General features: G+C 43.9%; 1 pseudogene; it reads left to right on the forward strand.

Annotated features, from left to right (window-relative positions):
* Positions 1–616: 616 nt before the first annotated feature.
* LOC146200812 (uncharacterized) lies at positions 617–22332 on the forward strand (annotated as a pseudogene).
* Positions 22333–25077: the final 2745 nt, after the last annotated feature.

Genomic DNA, 25077 nt, shown 5'->3' on the forward strand with positions numbered 1-25077 from the left:
CAACTGAGCTGTTACATCGGCCGCTGTCCCCCCTGCTACTTTCTTGGCTATTTATGTTGTCTGTATACGAGCCTTGAGAGTGTTCACCAGCGCCACCCTCAGCCATAGCGGCGGACGTGGGACGTCCTTTGTTACCGCCAGCGTCACGTAGAACGTGATCAAGAGCGAGGGCGAAAGCTGTGCTAGAACCCTCTTACGCTACCTATGGCTTCAAGACTGCCAGAACCGAGACCCCCGTAAGCTACAAGCAGATCAATCAAGGGGAAATGAGGGTGCCCGTTATAATACAAGAAGGAAAGAAGCCAACAGTCGGCATATATATATATATATATAGGGGAAATGAGGGTGCTCGTTATATTAAATGAAGGAAAGAAGCCAACAGTCGGCGAGGCCAAGGTAAGCGTTGGGGATGGTACTTCATGTCTTTTTTTTTTTAATGTTTACTTGGATAATCGCAGAATTGTGCGTCGGAATGGCCTTCGACGGAAGGTAGGTCCACAGATATGCAATGTCCTTGCACGGAGACAGTGACTCTTCAGTGACGTTTTGAAATCGTGTATCCCACTGTTTGGCGAAGGAGTAGTAACCCGAGTGTGCCCAGCAAGCGGTGCCGTCGATGCCGCCGCAGCGAGGCGACGTCGTGGACTCGTGGCGCCATCGGCCTGCACCTGTGGCCGCGAAGGCCACACCCTTCGTCGGGGTTTCGTTCTCCGTCCGCACAACCACAACGCCATCCGAGACGGATATCCAAGGTCGGCCGATGCGTGCTGCTGCGGTGGAAGCGGTAGACCGCATCCCCCCCGCCCCCTCCCCTTCCCGCCGTTTATTCGCCACATGCTTTCTGCTTTTCTTTTTTTTCCTTAACAGTGCGAAAAGAATAGTGCCAGGCAAGGTGGCCTGCGTAGAATGCGTGGTTTCGAACTGCACACTTGCTTCCTTTAGTGAGGTATGGCCTACACTTTCCGCGGCGGCAGCGGAGGGAGCGCTAAAGACATGACTGCTTCTCTGCGCAGCGCGTTAGGGCGGCCGCTTTTGCACCTTAAGATGCGCCTTTATGACACAACTACAGTGACGGAAAATTGTCTGTCCATAACCTAAGCAACATCTTGTATAAGTTATTTGCTTAAATCCAAACGTCAACGTTTACGCGCCCTTTGCTTACACTGCAAAACTACAAGTGTGTGGGCACGCGTGGTGCGTATGCGTGCTCGTGTGTATTGAATATATTTGCAGCCTTGCATGCGGTTAGTACACTTACACGTTTTCTTTACAATGAGGAAAGCAAAGGTACGATTCCTGCAGCGCGCTGCGAAGACACAGACTAATAACTCATGATTCCGAGTCCCTGCGTCCTTTCGCATACCACCTGTCCTTACAAACCACTCGAAGAGAAAGAACGAAATCAAATAATTCCGGGCGCATAGAATCAGTGCTCATTCTAAATTCCTGCGCATTGTAGATTTTAACTTAGCAAGCGCGCCCATTTCTAAAGGAAAACAAAAAAAATCCACGAGACGCGTGTATGGCCTATAGGCTGTGTCACCCGTGTCACGTGATTGCGTACCCTCTAGCCCTAGACCTGCATAAATGTTCTCCCTTCATCAGCAGAGCAATGTTAGAAGCAAGCGCGCTTAACATGTCACTTACGGCGTCCCACATTGTGGCCCATGGGCTTAAGAAAACGGGTTTTCGATCAGATTCTGTAGCGGCGTCTCACAGTGGGCAACATTAAAAAAAAAAGAAAACTCCAGCATTTTTAAAATAGGTTGTCGTAGATTTCTTATTTATTTATTTATTTATTTATTTATTTATTTATTTATTTATTTATTTATTTATTTATTTATTTATTAGTTTATTTATCTATTTATTTATTGAGCCTTACAGGCCCTGATGGGCATTGTGTAAGGGGGGTTACAATAAGAAAATTATGGGCGAAACAACAAGCAATACATGATGGAAAATCATAACACACATCCAAGAAATTGCGGTATAAAAGCATTCTTACACAGAACAAAATACATGAAATGCATACAGTATATAACAACAAAGCTACAGATATTCCGATGGGGTTATCTAACAATACAAGTCGAGCACGTGTTTACGGAATGCAACAAGATCAGTTAATGAAACAACTGATTCGGGGAGATCATTCCAGAGTGATATGGCGCGAGGTAATGCTGATGAATTGAAGGATTTTGTGTGTCCAAAGATGCGCGAGAAACTGACATGGTTGTATAAGTGCCTAGATGTACGCAGTGGAGTGTTAAGTGGAAGCGGCGAAGGCCTATCGCTGTAAACATAACCTGTGCAATAGGCACAGAAGTGCAACTGCGCGCCGGTTGACTAAGGGTGGAAGAAGATGTTCTTTTTTCATTTCAGATACACTGGATTGGCGACTGTAATTGTTTGAAATAAACCTGGCAGCTCTGTTTTGTATTGACTCCAGCTTAATCTGCAGGTAATTCTGGTATGGTGACCATATTGCAGATGCAAATTCCAGTTGAGGTCGTACATATGTTATGTACGCAAGTTTACGGACATGAGCAGGTGTTTTGTTGAGGTTTCGGCGGAGGTACCCAAGTGAACGGGATGCTTTAGCACAGACGGACGTAATGTGTTCGGACCAGGAAAGGCTTGATGTTAATTGAATACCTAGGTACTTGTAGGACGAAATATTAGTGACGGGTACTTTATTTATGAGGTAGGAGAAATTTGAGTTAGTTCGCTTACGGCTGAGAGTCATTACTTTACATTTGGTGGGATTAGGCATCATTAGCCAGTTTTCACACCACCTGTGAACTCAATTGACGTCCTGCTGAAGAGCGAGGTGATCATCGGTAGATTGTATTTTACAGCAAATTATGCAGTCATCAGCAAACAAGCGCACACAGGAAGAAGTATTGGTTGGTAGATCATATATATATATAAGAAACAACGATGGTCCGAGAACACTGCCCTGTGGAACACCTGAGGTGACATAAGCTGTTGGTGAGGAGTAATCATTAACTAACGTAAACTGCTAACGAAGAGTAAGGAAATTTCGAATCCATGATAAGGTTAGAGAATCAAGGCGAATGGCTGAGAGTTTGGATATTAGGCGGCAATGGGCTACACGATCGAAGGGCTTTTGAAAAGTCAAGGAAGATGCAGGCAGTCTGTTCGTTATCATCCATATTGTAATTCAGATCAGTTGTTAGTTCGAGTAGTTGTGTATCGCAGGAGTAACCTTCCCTGAAGCCATGCTGGTTAGGAAGGAAAAAGCGGTTAAATTCAAGATGACGACGGACATTAGATGAGATAACATGCTGGAGCAATTTACAACATATGCATGTGAGCGAGATTGGCCTGTAGCTATCAGGAGAGCTTTTATCACCGCTTTTAAAAACAGGAATTACTTTAGCCATTTTCTAATCTGCAGGCAATTGACTAGTCTCTAGCGATTGTTGAAAGATACGTGAAAGAATTTCACTCGATATAGGATTTGTATTTTTCAGTATTTTGGAGTTGATGTTATCGACTCCACAAGAGATAGAAGGGTTTAGGTTATCTATCAAAAGTGATATCCCCTCAGTAGTTATAGTAATCAGTTCCATGAAAGTCCAGTCATGTTCGGGAACAAACGGTACACTGGAATAGTCTTGCTTTGTGAAGACAGACGAAAAGAATTCGTTGAATTTTGATGGGCAGTCTTCATCGGGAACAGGTAAATGTGTTTCGTCTTGTAATGAAATGTGATAGTGACCTTTCTGCGGTGCAATCACCTGCCAAAACTTCTTGGGCGTTGATTTTAGTAAAGCGGGAAGGTCGTGGCAAAAGTACTTATTTTTAGAATCGCTTATGGCAGCACAGTATGTTTTCACACACTCTTTATACTTGTTCCAATCGGACTGATCACCAGTAAACAAAGCTTTCTTTTACAGACGTTTCTTTCTGTTCCTTAATTTTCTGAGGGATTTATTAAACTAAGGATTAGACCTCTCGTTGCTCACTCGAACTGATGGGACATAAAAGTTGACCAACTGACAGATCGTACCTCTAAAAAGTACCCAGTTTTGATCTACTGATCTGGAATTAAATGGTGGTAAGAATGGGTGGTGATAAAATGCATCAAATTCTGCATTCATTTGTGAATAGTCGGCCTTATTGTAGTCTCTTATGATCTTGATTTCGCGACCGGAGTGCTTATGAGGGAATAGGATTGGCAACTGCATTAGTTTGTGATCACTGAATTAATCGAAATACGTAATGTCGCCTACGGTGTCAGGAGCGCTACTGAAAATAAGATCCAGTGTATTGGAGCCACGTGTGGGACTGTTTATGTTTTGAGACAGATTGAAATCCAAAGTCATGTTTAGGAAGTCACGGGATGTAGTGCTAGCGGCGGATAAAGAAGACCAGTCGATATCTGGAAAATTAAAATCACCGAACAGGTAGATGTGCTCGCAAGGATATTGCAAAACAGCAACTTTGATGCTGTTGCGGAGATTGCCGACAAAGCAGTAACTGTAGTCGGGTGGTCGATAAGAGGCACCTATCAGCATCTTTGTTTGGAACAACGTACAGGCTGTCCAGACAATTTCAAGTGGTGAAGATGTGTCAATAGCAAACGATTTGAGTGTTTGTTTGATGGCTACCAAAACACCTCCACCCTTTCTTTCTGAACGGTCATGTCGATAAAGAGAATAAGTATTTCTTCCAGGCAGTACTTCACTGTTGACTATATCGGGGTACAGCCAGGTTTCAGTTAATATAAGAATATCAGTATTATTGTCATCAATGAAAGAGCATAATTCGTTACGTTTCGGAAGCAAGCTGCGAATATTGGCATAAGTTACTGATAAATGTAGTGTGAAAGCGCTCAAAGCAGTAATCGCGCGTGTAGCGGGGCCTGATTTCCTTGCTAGCTAGCTGTAAAGAACGACAGAGCCTTTTTCTTTGTCGTAAATGTATGTCTTGCCGCCCATGCGCATTTTATCCACAGATAACCTGAACTTCTTATCCTAAGCCTTAGCATATTCTATTAGTATTTTACGTGCGAGTCGTGTGGCAGGCGAAATGTCCTCGCTGATAGAATAGCCTGAATCTTTTAGTTTGTGAGCAGCAGATAAGATTGTCTGTTTATCCTTAAAATGAGCCATCTTAGCAATTATTGGTCGATGCTTGTCAGCAGAAAACTTTCCTATACGATGCGAGCGTTCGATTTGAGATCCGGTAATTGTTATATTGAGGAGCTCAGTGCAAAAGTCTAACTTTCGCTCTGAGGATAGCCAGTCCTCCTTGGCGTCATCTGAAATGCCGAAAAAAAGCAAATTTGACCGTCTAGATCTATACTCAGCGTCATCGCATCTGGAATGAATAGACTGCAGTTGTTTTGAAATATCGGACGTTGCATCATTGCCAGAAGCAACAGCTGAACTAACGCTGAGGGAAGCAATAGCGGTTTCAAGGGCGGATACCCTCTCCATTAGATGCTGAATTTGATTATAAGTAGCTATTTGTTTTTCTTTGAGGCCTCTCAATTCGCCTAATATTTCCGCTTGCCCCAACTCTACCCTTTTTATTGCATCAAGGGCAGATGTGGGGGCACTGTCATCATGACAAGGGTTCTTTTCAATGTCACCACAAAGAAGAAGTAGCAGATCTACCAATGATGCGCGGACGACAGCAATTTTTGACCACACCCCACAGTTTCACTGGGCACGACACCGCTACCAAACAATTGTTACTGCTTTTTATACAAGTGCAATGGTTCACGTAACTAACCTGAAAAAGCAGGATGCGTGAGCGCCCCATTCCAGCAGTCGAGGCCGGTGAAAGCGGGCGTTTGTATGCCACGCCGATAGTGCTGATAGCGGGTGCAGTTGTAGAATGCCGATGTTGCCAGATAAAGTTTCCGTTGTAATCCAGGCTTGACCGTGAGATGTTGATCATCCAGGCTTGAGCGTGAAATGGCTTGTTTGAGCACAAGCCATGCTCTTCGAAGAAAGTGGGTCTGGTATGATGATCTTCCGAGAGCCAGGCTGACGCGCTACACAGTAGCGGGACCTGGAAAAGCAGGATGCGTGAGTGCCCCGCTTACGATCGGAGCCTCGTCTTCCCATAAAGTATATTGTGACTATTGAGAAAATAGTGTGAAAGTCATGAAGACGGAATGAAAGCAACTTGAAGAAAGGTACATTGCGTGAAAAATGGAAGTGCGATGCGTAATAACTCAAAACTTGACAAAATGCAAGAACAGGATACCAATTGCTGCTGAATTTAGGCTAGCTAATAATAATAACTTATGACCTGTGTGACTCCTGTACATATGTATATGACGTATGCACAGAGTGACGATGCCGTTTAACAAAATGGTAGTTTCTATTACACACTCCCTGCTTCAGAAGCTAAAACGTTTCCTAGAAGCAGCAATAAAAGTATGGAAAAGGCTAGAGTATATAAGATGTGTGCTTTCTAGTAGGGGTGTGCGAATAGTACTTTTTCCAAACCGAATCGAATACGAATAGTGCACTCTTGCTATCGAATCGAATACAAATAATGTAGCTAAAAAGCCAATCGAATACGAATCGAATAGGGAAAGCAGCGAATCGAATACGAATCGAATACTCTGCAAGTTATGTTCATATCATTTGTACGTTGATTACAAAACATTAAAAAGTGTCTCAAATTCAATTTTATTCAGAATGCTGTTTGATATATAGTTCACAACAATGTACAGCTGCATCAACCTTGACTACAGGCGAGTAAAGTCTAAATATTTAAAAGCAAAATGATTGCACAGAGCCGTAAGCAAAAGAAAATAGCACTCAGTAAAGTCAAGTGGAGTTGGTAGGAGTTAATAAAATTACTAGATGCAATTTGGCTAGAAGTACAGCCTGGCACTACTAGAATGCACAACTAGAAATTGAGTACTGTCAACATGGCATCAGTCAAACAACATCACATGAACTAAGACAAGACTTTCTCAAACTAGTCATCAAAAATTTTAAAAATGCTTGACTAGATTAAGGCTCTAACACTGCGGGGAAATCACACAGAAAATGCATACATGTCTAGATTAGTCTGCAGTTTTTATTTGAGCTTTTGAGCATGAGCTGACAACATTCATGCAACTCTCATGTCATGCGCCACTCGCATAATAAACTTAACCTCAACTATTGATGATGAAAGTGAATGACATTTTCAGGGAATAAATATGTAGCGTTACTTCTCGGCAGATTAGAGACGTGTGAACTATGACACGACTACGAGAAGTTGCGTCCGCGATTCGTGATATGTCCAATCTTTACGAATGTTTCCATGCGAATGGACCGTGTCGCGGCCATTCATGTAGCATGTAGGCTCCCTAAAACGGTGATCTCTGCTTCTCGCGTAGGTTTATTGCGACAGCAAGCTATGCCTGCTCGGAGCTGACGCTGCCTTCGCGAGAATGGTCGGAAGTAACCGAGACGTTAGTTCGTGCCAGTTATTCGAAAAGTATTCGAAAATTATTCGAAAATTTGCGAATATATTCGAACAGTTTCGAATAATTTTCAATTTCCACTATTTGATTCGTTTAACGAATCGAATATTATCATATTCGATTCGATATTCGAAAATTTCGAATATTCGCACACCCCTAATTTCTAGTCTTTTTTTTTTTTTTTTTTTGCTTATAACGCTTTTCCAATCCCAACAATTAACGTAGCATTACTGTACCTAACGAAGATCACAGTCTGGAAATTGTTCAAAATTGGCACCGTCCCCTCAGCTGCCACTTCTTAATTACGGGCCCAAGCCCGGCCCAGGCCCGTAGACACAAAGACCCGAGCCCGGCCCAGGCCCCCCTTAGTTTTGCTTTACCCGACCTGGCCCGGACGTTTGGGTAAGCCCGAGCCCGTGCAGTGCTCTGGCTTCTTGCAGGAACGGACCGCTTCAGAATTGGCGCCGGCTGGGCGCATCGCATACACAGTCCCAGGTCTCGACCGTGAAAACGCGAGTCCGGACAAACACTACCTTGGTTTGCAACACAACACGAGTGGATTTCTTCGACCGGACGTCGAGTCGGCATTTTCACCGCACAACCATGCAGCTCCCTCACGCAACCTTCGCTGAGCCGATCACGCCATACGTGTTCATCATCAGCCTCCGGCTTTGATGCAAGCAGTGAGAACCAGGGCACCGACCGGCAGTCGCGTAGAAGTGATTGTCTGGCGCGCGGCGAATAACCGATGTGTTGTCTTACAGAGCCGCGTTTTACCCACAGGGGTTTTACCGACAAAGGATCTAGCCGTGCACGCAGCCACCACCGCCGCCTCCGCTCCAGCCGCGCCGTCACCTTTCGAGTTGAACATCCGGCCGCGTGGAAGGGAGCCGATCCATCGATCTTAACCGCTCCGAGCGCATGCTTCATGCATTCAATGCCCTTTAAGCGGTGCTTGTTTAGAGTCACATCTCTAAATATTTTGTCCTTTTACCTAGGCGATTAAGCTCTACTTACGACGGTCGTAAGCGTTCGCTTTAACGCGTTTCATCCATTTCCGATTTTATACGCTATGAAACGTATCATCAACGCGATCTAGTCCATCGTTACGCCTAAGTCCGTGGGGTATGCTTTAAACATTGGGGCGCTTATTTAAGCATCGCCAATTAGGATAAGAATGCGATTGCGTTGTCGGACCCCGGTCGCATCGCGATTTGAGCACGTTTACCTTTATACGACTTAAGCCAGCGAGCCTTCGCTGCCTATGATCATGCATGTGTCTCGCAACAAGGAAGTGCAGGGTTTGACTTCGACCCCCTCTGGAAGTTGACTCCGTTTCGATTTCCAATCAATTACCTTGCTTTAGTTACGGATCTTCGTTGAGAAATTTAGTGTCAATCAGAACATTTCAAAGCAGCTCCTGAATTTTCTATCAAGATTTTTTGTTCACGGTTAACAGCGACGCTGAATTTCTCCTCGGCTGAGGAAACGATATGCCTACAAGAGAGCGGTGCTGACACGACGTAATGGTGTGTTTGCGCAGAATTTTCCATTCAATCGAGTCGTGCCACCGTGAGCATGTATTACAAGAGCTTCCAAAGCAAAGGCAGGGTGAATGAAAAAAAAAAACAACAATTATTATTTTGAAGTAATTGACCTGTCGATGCAGCGTACCCACAGTAAATCAAAAAATGCAGCTGATTATTTCGCGCTAGGCTGTAGCAGGCATCAGGCACGTGTACACATTAGTTTGTCCCAGATGGCTGCAGCTTCGTAATTTTTTTTTTTTTTTGCTTCTACACAAAGGTGAATCTTAATTTTATGTCCAGGCCACCGTAGCAAAACTCGGCACGCACTGAAAAAAAAAAAAAATTATCGGCGCGAACATCCGCGATCCTTGCCGCAACGCATGAGCAGTTGCAACTCGTACTATCCCGGAATGACATTTTTTTTTTTAAAGACCGTTCGCGGCTCTCAGTGACGTAGAGCCCGCCATTTCACCGACGCACCGTAGGTGAAAATTTGTACCGCGTCTCAGTGCTTAGGCTACAGTGTCTCAAGCTCTGCTTTGAGCCGCTTTTATACGCCTAAACACAGAGATAACGCTGCGATCGGAGTTTGCGCTACGCCGGCCACTCTCCGACGCAGAAAGGTACCGACGCTGAAGCATCTGCGCAAAATTCTACGCCGTTTTTCTTTTTTATTTTGTTTTGCGAATTGGCCGTCCCAGTCCCAATATAGCTCAAGCGTGAAAGGAGCCGTATGGTACGGCTTTTCTTGGCCGCGCGGAGAAAGCTACGGGGCCGTAACGCCTTATCTTCCAACATAGCTGAATTATTTCCCAGGCTAACATTATCGGCTGCGCCTTAAAACAAACGGAAATAATAAAGCTTCCTATTGTGACCACGTTTCTATCATGACTGCAATTATTACAGCTTCAGAACGTGAACGTGAACGGTTTTCCTTTCCCGGGTTTTTCGGGTTCCCGTCTTCCTGTGGACAGTCTTCCAGACACCCACCACTCTGAAAGAAGGTGGCATCTACTATTCGCTTCCCACCGTGTACTTCCGAAACCGTACCTTTTTCTATCGCAATGAAGATCAAAGTGAGATTGAAGAACCAATGGTTTTCAAAGCAGGCTATCGGTTTGCGATTAGGAAGGACAAACAGAACTGTTTACTTGTGGAAAGAGACGATATAGGCCACCTGTGGCGACCACCTTACCTCCGGTCAATTCGGGAAATGCGAAAGCAGCAGAAGCAACCACCCTCTTTAATAACGTATTCTGGAGGATGTCAGTGCAATCATAGTATGAGAACGCAAGGGTGGGACAGGAATGTTTTATTTTTTAACTTCGGGATTGTAAGACGCATAATAAAAAAGCGCAGTGCAGTGTTGGGAGCGGTTGGAATGAATCTGGAGAGGCAGGCGCGTAATAGACGAGATGATGCCATACGCTTATGTGAAGTGTCTTGTGCTGGTGGCTTCGTCATGCCATGGGATCACGATCAAAACCTTCCTGATACTTCATCGCACGTACGCTGCGATCACTTTAGATTTAGAGCAAAGGGGTTGCTTCGACACCTGGTACGTCTCCTTGCTTGGGCGTCTGGATGGGAGCTGGATGTGTCGGTCTATGCTACCTACGCTCCAATTTTTAACCGATGTCCGCCGTAAATCGAAGATCCCGCTTCAGAGCCACTTTGAATTCATTCTTATTGCTTCTTTATTTTAGCTCCCCGTCAGTAACGACTAATTAGAAGTCTGCGCGAGCCCTAGTAAAAAAAGAAAAAAAAGGAAAAAAGATAGATTCCCAAAAGTAAGCTGTAAAATGCGCATTTCTATTGCCGCGGAACCGAAACTGCATTCAAAAGTATACTTCGTCTCAGAAGATGTTTGCAGCACTGCGAAAGGCAGAGGTACCCTGGGCAATCAAGATCACGCACACTACAATAGGCAATTGTGCTCCTACGCGCCTCACCCCAAAATCGGCGGTGGTGACAGTAGGAGGACATTTCTCTATTATAGTGCACAGCGGCGAGAGAATATTTTGAGCACAATTGCAAGTGCTCCTCTGCCTTTCCCAGAGCTACAAATATCTTGTAAGACGAAGTATAAACACCATGGAGGCCGGCCAACTGAACTGCGTGGTGGAGAGAGTAAGTTACAAATGCTTCGTCTACGTAGCTCTGCTCTCACTCAACCAAAGTGTTGGGGAGTTTAGCTGCAGGCAGTGGGCATTGTATAGTCAACACTTTCTAGATGTTGACGATGAAGACACCTCCAAAGTAATCGTATTCCATGGATACTGCCGTCCATGTACGCTAACGCCCTGGTATTTCCAGCGCTACACATGCCCTGGCCGAAATGAAGAAGCGCGACTTGAGAGGCCCTTCATAACATTCGCCTATAACTCTTCACGGCATGATGTCGCCGGATACTCTTTCTTTTATCTACTCTTCGGCCGCGACCCTCTAATTCAATTCGACACCTTACTGCCTCTTGACGATTCATCCTGCAGTTACGTTTCTGATTCCATCACCCGCGCTGATGCCGCCCGTCATATTGCTAGAGACCGGCTTGATGCGTATCAGCGTTTTGAAAAGCACCGTTACGATCGGCAGCACCGTGACGCCTACTAGTCTGCTGGCTCCCTCGTACTCCTCTGGCTCCCATCCCGACGTGTAGACATGTGCGAGAAACCTCTGCCCCGCTACGTAGGCCCTTACCGCGTCTTGCGGCAACTTACCGACGTTACGTACGAGATTATGCCTGTCAACCGCAAGTCTCTTACAAACCATCATCCAGACGTCGTGCCGTGTCGCCCGTCTAAAACCTTGTATTTTGCGCTCACCTGTGTAGTCTACGCACCGGGAATGTGCTTCACCCGCGGGGGGGGGGGGGGGGGGGGGGTACTTTTAAGGTACGCAGTCACTGACGACGACGAAGTGCTGGACCCGGTGAAGAACGAAGACGCTGAAGCTAGGCTCTGGACAGTCCTGCGAGTGTGTCCCTGACGGCGAACTGTTGCGGCTACGACCTTGTAACCTCGTGTTGTACATCGTAACAATATTTATAACAGGCGATAGACTCGAGGCTACTATTGGTAAGATGGTATGAGGGTAATAAGGTCTTACGACGAGAAACACGCATATAATTGGATTTGTTAATGTTTAGCTCCATGTTCCACTTGTTAGTCCATTCAAGCGCATGATTGATAACGGACTGAAGGTGAGCTACATCAGAATCACTGTTAATTTCACAGTATATAATGCAATCATCTGCGATACAATTTATTATTGAACATAAGTTATCAGGTAAGTGATTGCTCGTTATTTGCCACCACGCAACAATATATATAAGAAAAAGCAAAGGCCCTAGCACAGAGCCTTGTGGGTACGCCAGATCCCACTGGAGAAGGGAAGGATGAAGTGTTATTAGCAGTGACAAACTGTGATTGATGTGTAAGAAAATACTGCAGCCACCTAAGAACGTTAGTCAAGGTTAAGTTTACTTTGTTTCAGAAAAAGCAGATGATGAGATGTCAAACGCCTTCGAAACATCGAGGAATATGCAGTCAACAACGGAACCCCTGTCATGAAATGAATTTAGATCATAAGTGAAGGTTAAAGCTGCGTTTCACAAGAAAACAACTTTCGAAACCCATGATGACTCAGTAAAAAAAAAGCATTTGAATCAAGGAATGATGCCAGGTGAGAGTAAATAACATGCTCCATGATATTACACGGAATACTTGTTAGTGAAATTGGTCGATAATTATGCGGCGAATGTTTATCTCCGGACTTATGCAACGGAATCACCTTCGCGACCTTCCAGTCATCCGGTATGAATGTGTGGTCGATGCTTGGCTGTCAGTGTTCGCGCGCGCAGGGTTTCCATCAGAGGTGCAGAATGATGAGGGTTCTGTATTCACCAGCGCATTGAAAACCACATTTTTTCAACGATGCCGAACCGAGCGCATTCATAGCTTGGTGGGCAACCCAACAATCTAACAGTGTCGAGAGGAGCCACTCCACTATGAAACGTGTACTTCATGCTCTTTGCTATGAACACAACAAAGATTGGGGCGCCTGTATTCCAGCTAAATTCTTTGCACTTCGAACAGTGCCTCACGAATCTACAGGGTTTGCTTCGGCCGCGATTATTTATGACATGATTGTTAGCTAGCCGATGGTATGCTGAGAGAGATATGGGAAAGCCGAGGCGAAGACTTAACAGTGGTGGAATACGTCTGACCCCGTTGGAAAGGATTAACAACGCTAAGAATCTCGCGGAGAAAAAAATTGCGTCTATAGCAGACACAATTCTAAAGTATATTATGGCTGAAATGTGAGAGAGCGGTCATTAAGTTCAAGTGACAAGGTCATGTTCCTCAGGCCTTCGGAAGGAAAATAGTAATCCATTGGGAGGCCTGGGTAGTCATTTTGTAAAGACTATCGGCCACAAGTTATGCAGCCAGAACTTCAAGAAAGTGAGGTATGTGCAAATTCTATCACGCAGACCTTTTGAAACCCTACAGGGAGCGTGAGGCAATCGTAAATATGACTGCGAGCTTGCTCGAAGAGATTACAGAGGACATATCAGAGCTGGAGACCGCCACTCGGAATTTTTTCAGTTGACGATATCGAGAGGATGACTGTACACTCGGATCATCTAGATTCACAGCAGTTGCATGGCCTTCGAGAGGTGATCCAATAGTTCAAAAGTCTATTTTCAGAGCGACTAGGGAAAACAATCTTAGTGACGCATGACATGGAGCTAAATTTTTCATCCTTCAAAGCCTTACCAAATGTCGCCTGAGCAAGGGGGCCATTTTCGACAGCGAGGTAAGAAATATATATGTTGGAGATGGGGGCCATAAAGGAAGCTTAAAGTGATTATAGCTCAGCAATGAATATTTTTCATGCCTCAGGAAGGGATCCTTGACTATGTATTCACTACATAAAGTTAAATGCCATCACAATACACCAAATCAAATATTTCTACAGAAAGCTGGTAGCAATTACAAAAGATCAAATGTTTCCCATTCCCATCATTAAAGAAATGATTTGGTAGGTCAGTGCATCAAAATTCATCCTACTTTGGATCTAATTGTGCGAGGATAGTGGCAGGTACCACTTTCGGAGAGAGCCCAGGGATACGCAACATTCGTTAAGCTTTTCGGAATGTTCTGCGGCGGTGCTGAGTTTCGGCTTCAGGCATGCGCCGGCGTTCGGTTTTTCCAGCCTAATGAGTAAGGTGTTTAAAAGTCGGGAAGCCTTTTGTGTGCCTTACCCAGACGATCGAGGATAGAACAAGAGAAAGAAGATGGTACACAGTATGAAAGAGCACTGAACGAGGGTAGAGGGGGAGGTTCGAAAACCAAGACGTTTCAACAAGTGGACATGTCCTCGCCTGGGTAACGTGGTCATCACTGGCAGCCTGTGGCCGGGGTTTAAATACGTTTTTGCTTCCGAAGCAGAAGAGCCAGGAAAGGGGAGTAGAAAGAGTTAGGGCAGGAGGTAGCCATATTTTACGACAGCTGGGACGAGCACTTATATGTCACTTGAGTCAGGTGCTCATTAGAATACAAAGCGCCGACGTGACAGTCATCATCATCAACACCATCATCATCATCAGCCTGACTATACCCACTGCAGGGCGAAGGCCTCTTCCATATTTCTCCACTTAACCCGGTTCTGTGCTAGCTGCATCCACTTGACCCCCGCGAACTTCTTTATCTCATCCGCCCACCTAACTTTCTGCCGCCCCCTGCTACGCTTTCCTTTCCTTGGAATCCAATTTGTTACCCCAAGCGACCATCGGTTATCCTCTCTTCGCACTACATGCCCTGCCCATGCCCATTTCTTCTTCTTAATTGCCACTAGAATGTCAGTAATTTGAGTTATTTCTCTGACCCACTTTGCACGCTTCCTATCTCTTAATGTTAGCCCTACCATATTCCGTTCCATAGCCCTCTGGGTTGTCCTCAGCTTAAGTAGAAGGCGTGACAGTAAAACCCCGAAATGTTAAATTGGACGCACAGAACTTTGCTACCTATGCCCTGTCGATGAAAATGACATTGGTGAGACCGCGGTGGTAAAGCATCTCGCGATTTCAACAAAACAAAGGCGTGACGACTTTTCTCGGTCTTTCATATGGGTACTATCGACAACACATACCGCGTTACTTGGAAATTGCTAGCGCTCTTACCGACGCTCTGCGCAAGAGCGAACCTGAGCAGGTCGAATATGAAACAACACGAATGAAAGATCCTTTCCAACACGGAACGAAACCCCAACGAATGATCCCGTGTTACAGTCGCCGGATTATAGCTCGCTTTTCACAATCCAAATTATTTGATCACCGCGAAAAAGTGAGCATATTTAAGAATTGCCACAAATTCAGAGAAGAGAGCATCTCTGTATCTGAAACTTCTCCACTGCTACAAGAACTATTCGAAATCACCTTTGGGATAGTACAGCTCAGGAAATTAAAGAAGGCATGAAAGTAAAACTTATATATGATAAGGTTAAAATAAATGATGTCGTCTTTCAGTGGGACAGTACTCTGAAGAAAAGGGTTCCTGTAACTGAAGAACGCCGCAGTCCAAAAAGGTCACAATGAATAGATGACTGCTCTAAAAAGACCTTCCGTTGTATCAACGTCAATGCCCAAAGCATACTGAATAAAGTAACTGATTTAGAGAGCATGGTCCTTGTGCATAATCCCCACATTGTGGTCGTGACGGAAACGTGGCTACTCCCCGATATTGGCGACTGTGAAATAACACCATGTGGTTATAATATTTTCCGGAGAGACAGAAATGGCCGCGGTGGTGGCGTCGTCATTATGTACAAAGAGTCACTGCGGGTGTCAAGGCTGCCAAACATTGACGGGATAGCAAGTGTTATACTCAAAGTATTCCTTGAGAAATTTCATTTAATTATTGCGGGATTCTACCGCCCCCCGAATTCTAATAACATATTCCCAGAAAAGCTTAATGATTTCTTATGCCGGAACGAAATCCGCTCAGCCAATTTGTTGTTGACAGGTGATTTCAAATTTCAATCAATAAATTGGTTGCCTGATACTCCAGTGGCTCTTACTGGTGCCGCCCAACTGTTTCTTGGCGTAGTTTTTTTTTCATAAGTTGACTCAGCTAGTCGCCGAGCCTACCCGTGTACAAGATGACTCACAGTCAATTCTGGATCTTTTTCTTGTTTCTGGCAACCTGCTACGCCGAACGCCTCGTGTGACTGTCTTTGAGGGGATATCAGACTACAAAATGCTATATCTAACTTTGGAACTACACCCTACATCAAAGCTTCTGCAGAGAGAAGTAATTATCCCGATATTATCACGTGCAAGCGATGTCGATATCCTAGATCTACTAGACAGCTCATTCTCTTCTTTTTCCCGCTTGTACGGACTACAGAGCACCTCAGTTGAGCACATGTGGCGTTTCTTCAAAAACTTAGTTCACTAATGTATACGTGAGTTTGTACCAAGAAAACGGAAAATTTTTCGCAGTAGCAATCCATGGATGACAAAAGATATCGCGCGTCGTCGACGTAAAATAAAGAAAGCGAGACAGCAACACTCAAAACGTCCTTCTTCGCGAACTGCCGATAAGATTTCCGTGCTACGCCTGTCGTTGCGGAACGCTATCAGTAAGGCTAAACACCATTTCTACACTGTTCGTTTGAAAAACTTCCTTGTTTCTTCTCCAAGCAAGTTTTGACGATATCTTGCGCCACGCAAGAAATCGATTGTTGGTCTTTCTGCAGATACTGCAAATATGGACGATAAGTTAGAAAGAGCACAGGCGCTGAACCAGTACTTCTGCTCCGTATTTACGCACGATGACAGCTGCATCCCACAATGTTCTTCTTTTGACGATTTGTCTCCAATCAGTGACATTTGTATAACAGAGAAACTTGCTCTTGCTTAAATTAGACGTAAAAACAGGGATTGACGAAATACCCAACACCTTTCCAGTACAATACGCGGAATGGTGCGCCAAATACGTAACTTTAATGTTTAGAAAATCACTAGAACGCTCTGAATTGCCGTGTCATTGGAAACTTGCAAAAGTCACTCCGATTCCTAAAGAACAAAACAAATCAGCACCTTCTTCCTTCCGGCCGATTTCCCTCTTGTGCACTTCAGTAAAACTTCTTGAACATATCATCAGCAAGCACTTGACTAACTTTCTCGAGGAGAACCACGTTCTTCATAATAATCAGCTCGGGTTCCGCCGCGGTCTCTCCACAATAACACAGCTTATTGCAACAGTTCACGATTTAGCGGCAGCACTAGATAGGCATAATCAAGTTGATATTGTTTTTCTTGATTTTTAGAAGGCGTTTGACCGTGTGTCTCCTCAGAAATTATTGCAGAAGTTAAAACCTATACTCAAACACGATTGTCTTCTCTCATGGCTTGAAGCCTATTTTTCTGATGCTGTTCCAGTAGAATCCGGTATTCCGCAGGGCTCAGTCTTTGGGCCCCTTTTCTTTTTAGTATTTATTACTGACATAGTTCAAAACATGCATGTTAAAATGCGACTATTCGCAGATGATTGCATAATTTATCAAGAAATTAGTAGTCCTGACGACCAACTCCTCTTAAACGATTCTTTATCTGCAATAGAAAAATGGTGCTCCACGTGGCAAATGACTCTAAATTCCAAGAAGACTGTAGCAATGACTGTGAGACGTAAAAAGAATCATTTAAGTTTTACATACCGCATAGCCAATGAACCCCTTTTAGTTACAAGCACTTTTAAGTAGTTAGGAATCCACATAACCTCTGATCTTTGATGAAACGAGCACATATCGTATATAGAAAAAAGAAGCTTTAAGACAACTACACTACCTGAGAAGAACGCTGGCACAATCCACACAAGAAATAAAGCTTTTAGCTTATAAAACACTTGTTAGGCCAATATTGGAATATGCTGCAGCAGTGTGGGACCCTTGGATCGAAACTAACAAACTTAAATTAGAAAATGTCCAACGCAAAGCAGGCAGGTTTATATTAAATTGTTACAGTTGGACAGTTTCTCCAACAGCCCTACTGAAAACCGCAGGTGTTGAAGAACTGGCCTTGTGTCGTCATCGCGAAAAATTAAAGTTGTTCTACTTATTTTATTTCAGTAAAATAAAAATAGAGGAAGGAATTTTAGTTGAGCACACATCTCGTCGCTCTACACGCTCCTACCATACTAAAAGAGTCGCCACGTTTTCGTGTAAAACAAATGTTTTTAAATACTCCTTCTTTACCCATACCATCACTAAATGGAATGGTTTAACCGCAGACAATGTCAATTGCGAATCCGTAAATCTATTTTTACAAGCTCTTCATGAAGCATAGGGCTCTTATGTTTCCCCATTTTGGGCCAAGTTGACTGCCTTTGTTCGTTGTCAACTTAGACATCGTTTGTCAACTCTCTGCCTCTGCACTTGGTTTTGTGTTGCATGCTCTGGTTTTGATTCTGATTGTTTCCTGCTTCTGCTGTAATGCTCATCTTGTTTTTACCAGGATGTTTGTACCCCACTCCTGCCTAAGGCCTCTGACACTGGCCGGCAGTATTTGCTAAATAAATAAATAAATGAAAAGGCTAAGCAGGCTATTGACAAGAATTTTATTCCCCTGAAGCTCTCTGGCAAAAAAGTAAAAGCAGAGGCATTGAAACTGTGCGAACAGATCAATTGACAGGACTACATAAGTCGGTAAAATCAGCGTGTTTGCTGGGGCTGAACACTTTCTTTTTGGCAAAAACCCACAAAGAAGGCATGCCTCTCAGAGCTATCGTATCAGAAAAAGAAGCTTGGCAAGGCCTGTTATCGGAATATTTACAAAGGCATTTAAGCCAACGAGATGTGGAGGACCCGTTTCACGTGAGCAATTCGAAGGATGTGATCGAGTGTTTGAAGAGGCAGGATGGTGCCTTAGGAGCTAACTTTGCTTTCTCAGTTGATGTTGAGGAGCTATTTTCTATTTCTCAAGCAAAGCTGTTAGACGCAGTAAAAGAGCGGATTGAAGGTGGGGATGCTGGCAAATTTCAAAATAGTAGCGGCGTTTCAGTAAATGACTTTGTAACCTTAGTTAAATATTACCTTTCATCCACTTACATTTGTTTTAACGATAAGTTGTTCGTACAGAAGGATGGTGTTTGTATAGGCTCGTGCATAGCTCCCATACTCAGTGAAATATTTTTAGGTCAATTTGACAAGCGTGTCGCAGCGTTCTTGGAAAAAGAAAAAGATGTCAGGTGTTTTAGGTATGTTGATGATTTTATTGTGTTTGTGAACATTGGTAATGAGTGCGAAAAGCCACAAATTGTAAAACGAGTTTTAGATATTTTCAGTGGATGTTCAGACAAACTTAGGTTCAAACATGAAATTGCTATCAATGGGTGTCTCCAGTTCCTTGAACTATGTTTGTACTTTGGCACGGAGCACATCTGCTATTCATACCAGCCACGCACAAAAAAGAAAATTTTGGCGTATAATTTTGCACATTCCAAATTGGTTAAACGGGGCATTGCAAAAAGTTACCTGCGTGGTGCTCATGAAAGGTCATGTGAGCATAGAATTGAGGGCAGTTTACAGATGCAAGTGCACCGGTTGCAGAAGGCCGGTTTTCCTGAGGATACAGTGACGGTTGTGGCGGAATGCCTCCTGAAAGAAGTCAGGGCAGGTGGTCGCCCTGTGATTGCATGAGACAAAACACTCAAAACGCTGAGGCGTGCAGCCATTCCTTGCGTATATCAGTTATCGCACCGGCTGAAAAAGGTTGGAGAGAAGTGCGTTGTGGACGTTTTGTTCAACTCCCCCGAAAAGCTGGTGCGCATGTGCATAGCCGTTAATGAGGACAGGAAGCCGATTTGCACCAAAAAACTCGAGCGCAAGTTTGTATCGTGCATTGTCGGCGTCGTTTACAGCATACCTCTCTCTCCTGCGGTAGATGTTACGTGAGGCAGTCTGGTCGCTGCCTTAATGATCGATTACGAGAGCACTGTTCGTTGGTGGATTCATTGGCGGGGGACGGCCATTTGGCCAATCATTGTAAGCGTTGCGGGTGCGTGCCAACGTTTGATGCCACGTGTGTGCTTGGTAGGGGAGGCACATGGTTAGGGCGCGATATGTGAAACATATCACATTAGCAGGGAAGGCGATAAGTGTGTCAGTGCGCCTTCAATCACCCTTTCAGAAAAAGAAAAAGTGTACCTAAGGAACCGTTTGCCCCCTTTTGATTAGTTTTTGATCGTTGGTTTTGACTAGAGTGCGCATGTGCCACCAAGTGCTTTTGTGTTCCCTTTATTGCAAGTAAATCCTCAGTTGATGTTTAGCGCTCGTCCTGTCTTCTCCTATGTCTGTGTTATTTGCGCTAGTCTTTTTATTTATGATAGTAGAACACACTGCAGGGTTTCGCGCATTCTCTTTTTAACTTTTTCGCTTGTGTTGTTGAATGCCGAGAGGCTTGCGCACCCAATTTTACTTGAAAAAACCACTGAGTGCAGCTGATTAAACTGTCTACAACTGAGCTTTCTGTCATTCGGCTTTAAGAAATGCACTATTATTAGTTTATTCATAAACCACTTCAATGATTTTATCGCCGCGATTTCTTCATTTCTGAACGGAAGTGGCCGTACACAGTTAGCCCCAGCCCGGCCTGGGCCCGCCACTTCAGGCCCATACCCGGCCCAGGCCTGTAGCTTCAAGCCCGAGCCCGACCCGGCCCCGTCAAATCAGCAATGTGCAGGGCCAGCCCAGCCCGCGGGCCAGGCTGGGCCCGGGCTTTCGGGCCGGCCGGAGCCCGTGCAATGCTTAAGTTGTTACACACATTCCCAGTATCATACAGAAAGGATCGTTGGGGGTAGAAGCGCATGCAACTGTACCACTGTTTCCTTTGATGCCCTCAGAGTGGAACAGCAAGAGAAACGTCTAAAATACACAAATAACAGCCACCATATGTGGCACACCATGTAAGTGGAGAGAAGGGGAAAATCTTGCAGTCTTCTTTGTCTGTGAGATAAGATTTTTCATGCTGTTACTTTGCAACTAACGTCATGCATACTGCAGTAAATAGTTTAGTTGCAACTGGCTGCAAAAACGCTCTTTAAGGAGCAATGTTCACATCTGATGAACAAATTTTCAGCCCCTTTCGGGTTTGTTCTATAGGAATTACGTGTCCAGGGTCTACCCCGAAAAGCAAAGAATAGTACTCATATTTATCCTCGTGAATGGCACCGCAGTTCTTTAAAGGTTATTTTATGGTCTTGTGAACAAAAGCATTAGCACGTGCCACTTCAGTATTATTGTGTGTAAAGTAAGAATTGTACAACATTTATTTTTATTTAATGCGGCACTTATTTTGTTACTCCCCTAAGATGTGTGGCTTGTGTCTCTTGCATTCACAGAGAAAGAGTTCAAGAACTTGCAAGAACAACTGCAGGCATCTCGCAAACAGAATGAAAAACTGAAAAGGGATGTCGAAATTCTCAAGAAGGCACAACACAAGGGAAGTGGCAGATGTACAGCAGCAGAACTGGACAACAGGTCTGCTAAGTTCTACACCGGTCTGAACAGCTTGCAGCTGTTTCAGTTTGTGATGCAGTTGGTGCAGCCTGCCAATATTTATGTGCCTGAAGCGTTATCGCTTGCTGATGTTGTGCTTGTCGTGCTTATGAAGCTAAGGCTCGCGCTTTTGAACGCAGATTTAGCATATAGATTTGGACTCTGAAACTGTAGTAGGGAAAGTCATGCAAAAAGATAACTCAAACGATTCATTATTTGGCCATCCAGACCAGAAAACAGCTGTCACCTGCCTAGTGTAGTGTATCGGACCTTCCCCAATTGCAGTTGCATCATTGACTGTTCCGAGTGTTGAATAGAAAGGCCATTGTCTTACACAGCAAGATCACAAACCTACTCTCACTACAAAGGAACTAACACTATAAAATTTCGAATAGCAATCACACCGCGGGGTGCAGTCAGCTTCGTTTCAAAATGTTGGGGAGGCAGAGCATCTGATATAATCTTAATTCTTTCCTCTAGCCTACTAGAAAAACTTAATCCTGGAGATCAAGTTCTTGCTGAGAGGGGCTTCTTGGTGCATTTTGCTGGGAGAGGTGTCTCTCTGTGCCAGCCCTCACGCGCAACAAAAAACGGTTGTCCGCCGAAGAAGCTGAACAAGCTCGACGCATGTCCCGAGTAAGAGCGCATGTGGAACGCGCTATTGGTCGGATAAAAAATTTCCTCATTCTGAGAGGTAGGCTCCCAGTGACCCTTTTCCGCTATGCCACAAGCGTTGTTACAATTGCGGCTGCACTGACAAATTTCACAGAAAAACTCGTTTAATCAATTTGTGTACATATTCCAATGCATTGAGAAGTAAAGGAGTCTATGCCACAGGGCAAGGGCACCAAGAGATCAATAATGTAATAGAGAATGTGCGTATAGATATTCTCCAGGGGCAGTTCGTTTGCAAGTTGTCTTGCAGAGGAAGGTTTGCAATTATTTTGAATGTGTCTGTTCTACTGCATGCATCAAGAATGGTGACCTAATGTTTGTAATATAGAAATAGAAAAATCGGATAAAGGGGACAAATTAAATTCATGCATGCATGCTGCCTCGGCACTTTTGGTGTGGGCTGACACCTTTTTATTGGATTGGACAATATTTAGAGCGTCAGCTGCAATCCCTCATGACTTCTTGCTATTGCAACCTATGGAAGTGAACACATAACATGCACATGTTGCCCGAAACATGCGGCTGAACAGCTAGCCAAGTTAAAAGACTGAAAGCCAGAGGTGAATTCCAATAGGGGCAGCAGCCCATCCATGTAGAGCCTTCTTTGAAGGAAATAGTTTGTAAACGTTTCTCGCCCTCAGGGTACCTGCCAATACACAATGACAAAGTGTATTGTTTCGTTTTTGCAAACCTTGTAATTCAATGCTGGTAAATGTATGACTTTCAGTTAGTTTCAGCATTTCTATGCTCCTGACCTCTCAAAATGAAAGGTCTGGCCCCTGTGGTAGCACTTGAAATAATTTGTTTTCTGCCGCCGCTTGTCAGGAACCCTTAACGGGGCAGTTTGTTTCAATACATTTGAGGTTATTTTTGTGCCGTAATGTGTACATAGCTGTATATATTACATGACAGTGGTAGATAACCGATTGTGAATATTCATGTTTCGCATCCGTTTTTTTCTGATCCATAAACATGCTTCTTGCTGACTATGCTACCTTTAAGCTTATAATTGTCAAACAGTGCCGCTGTTTTGGATACCTGTACCTCATTGCTTGCTTCTAGTGATGTTCAGTGTTTTATGCACCTCTTGCTGTGTTGAAAATCTCACGCACCCACTCTTGCACCATAAACGCACATGCGAATCCATGCATAGGTTTAGATTTTTAGTCCCATTTCTTTCACTTATATTCCCAAATGTTGAAACATTTTCGCATTTCTTACATAATAGCCCCTGTGGACAACAGCTACAGAATAGCATATAATAACGCTACTTTATTGCGTGTCATCGATGTCGATCATAACAGTACCTGATTTTTGAAGTGCACTATATAGCATTTATTTTAGTTCACTCCCGTTACATTTCAGAAACACTCCTTGAATTGCCAGCAATTTCATTTCACCTTTGCTCTATTGATAAGTGTTGCCTGCACTGCTCGAATTCTGTTAGGAAATTTATATTTTCCCGCCTCATTTGTGCTATTGTATTAAATCGATACTTCGTGAAAGCTGTGTGGAACTCAAGGCAGTAGAGTTTTGATAACTAAGTTTGAAAAAAACTACTACCGCTCACTCATGCGACAACAATTTCAGTTCCACCTAGCGGTGTACACAAAGAAGTACTCAAGAACGTTCTTGATGCCCTACAAGTCAAGTGATGCCTCTAGACAATAACAGCTGTCTTCTAAGGTGTGAATGGTAGCATTGGTTTGCAGCTGCAACATGATGCTGCACAGCTTCTCTTAGCTGTTGCTTTCAATGCAACAGTGGCTCACTGTGACTTAAATTGAGATGTATGAAAAACATTTTCAAAGAAATGGGAAAATTTTGCAGATATGGAGACTAGGTCTAACTACAGTAATGTTTTAGAAGTGAAGCAGTTGATTTTACTCCAGTAGCCAGCTACTAAAAGTGCATCCTTTGTTTGCTCATATACCTCTCTTCCCTTGACGTGGCTGATCTACTGCTAGATGTTAATCTTTCCCAGCAGTGTGTGTTGCTTGCTGGATTTTTGTACAGAGCACCATTATATATATTGGTTTCCTTTTCACCCTCACCATTAAAATAACGTTTACTGCAATCCTTTGCCTGTCATGCTTTCAAACTCTGTCCCATTATAACTTTCTTTACACAACACTTGGGGAATTAACATAAAATAAACACAATTTATAAAGACAGATTGACAGTATCACCTGGAAAATTTGAAAGAGCACTTCTAACAAAATAGTGACCTTAAACAGCAAATGGTAAAGCTGCATTGAAGAGCACCTGAACAAACCACACTCCATTACTTGTACTATAATAAACCCTCATTTGTACAATTTTTGTTTTCAGAGCAAGCAGGAAACACGGAAAATACAAAACTCAGACGGCCAGAGAATACAATCACAGCCTTGGCTCGACAGCCCAATGCAGTGGTAGAACTAAGTAGGCGATGGTATCTTCATCCACGTCAGGCAAGCCATTCGACTATATTTGCATTTTTTTTTTACAACTGGAAAATAATGCTCCTCTCATTAATATCCTTACTGCTTTGTAGTCTGTATCGCCATTGCAACGCCTCACTTTGCCAGCCAAGACAACGTTTCGACAAGCGCTCATATGAAGACAGTGTCTCCTTGTCGAAACTGTGGCTTGACTTACAAGCTGACGCTCTCCCTCAACTCTCTCTCAGTCGTATTTCATACTGTGTAGCCGTCTTTTAATCATTCTACCCTGGATCTAGAATAAACTTGAAATTCCTGTTAACAATGGCGTACACAATGATTTCTGGTTGTGACAGTCTTCATCTAGCAGTCAACAAATGGAAGCATAGAAACATGCACGAAGAGATCTGTATAAATAATCTGAAATTCC

This window comes from Amblyomma maculatum, chromosome 2, assembly GCF_055883805.1.
Source record: "Amblyomma maculatum isolate TAMU_Amacu chromosome 2, ASM5588380v1, whole genome shotgun sequence".
NCBI lineage: Eukaryota > Metazoa > Arthropoda > Arachnida > Ixodida > Ixodidae > Amblyomma > Amblyomma maculatum.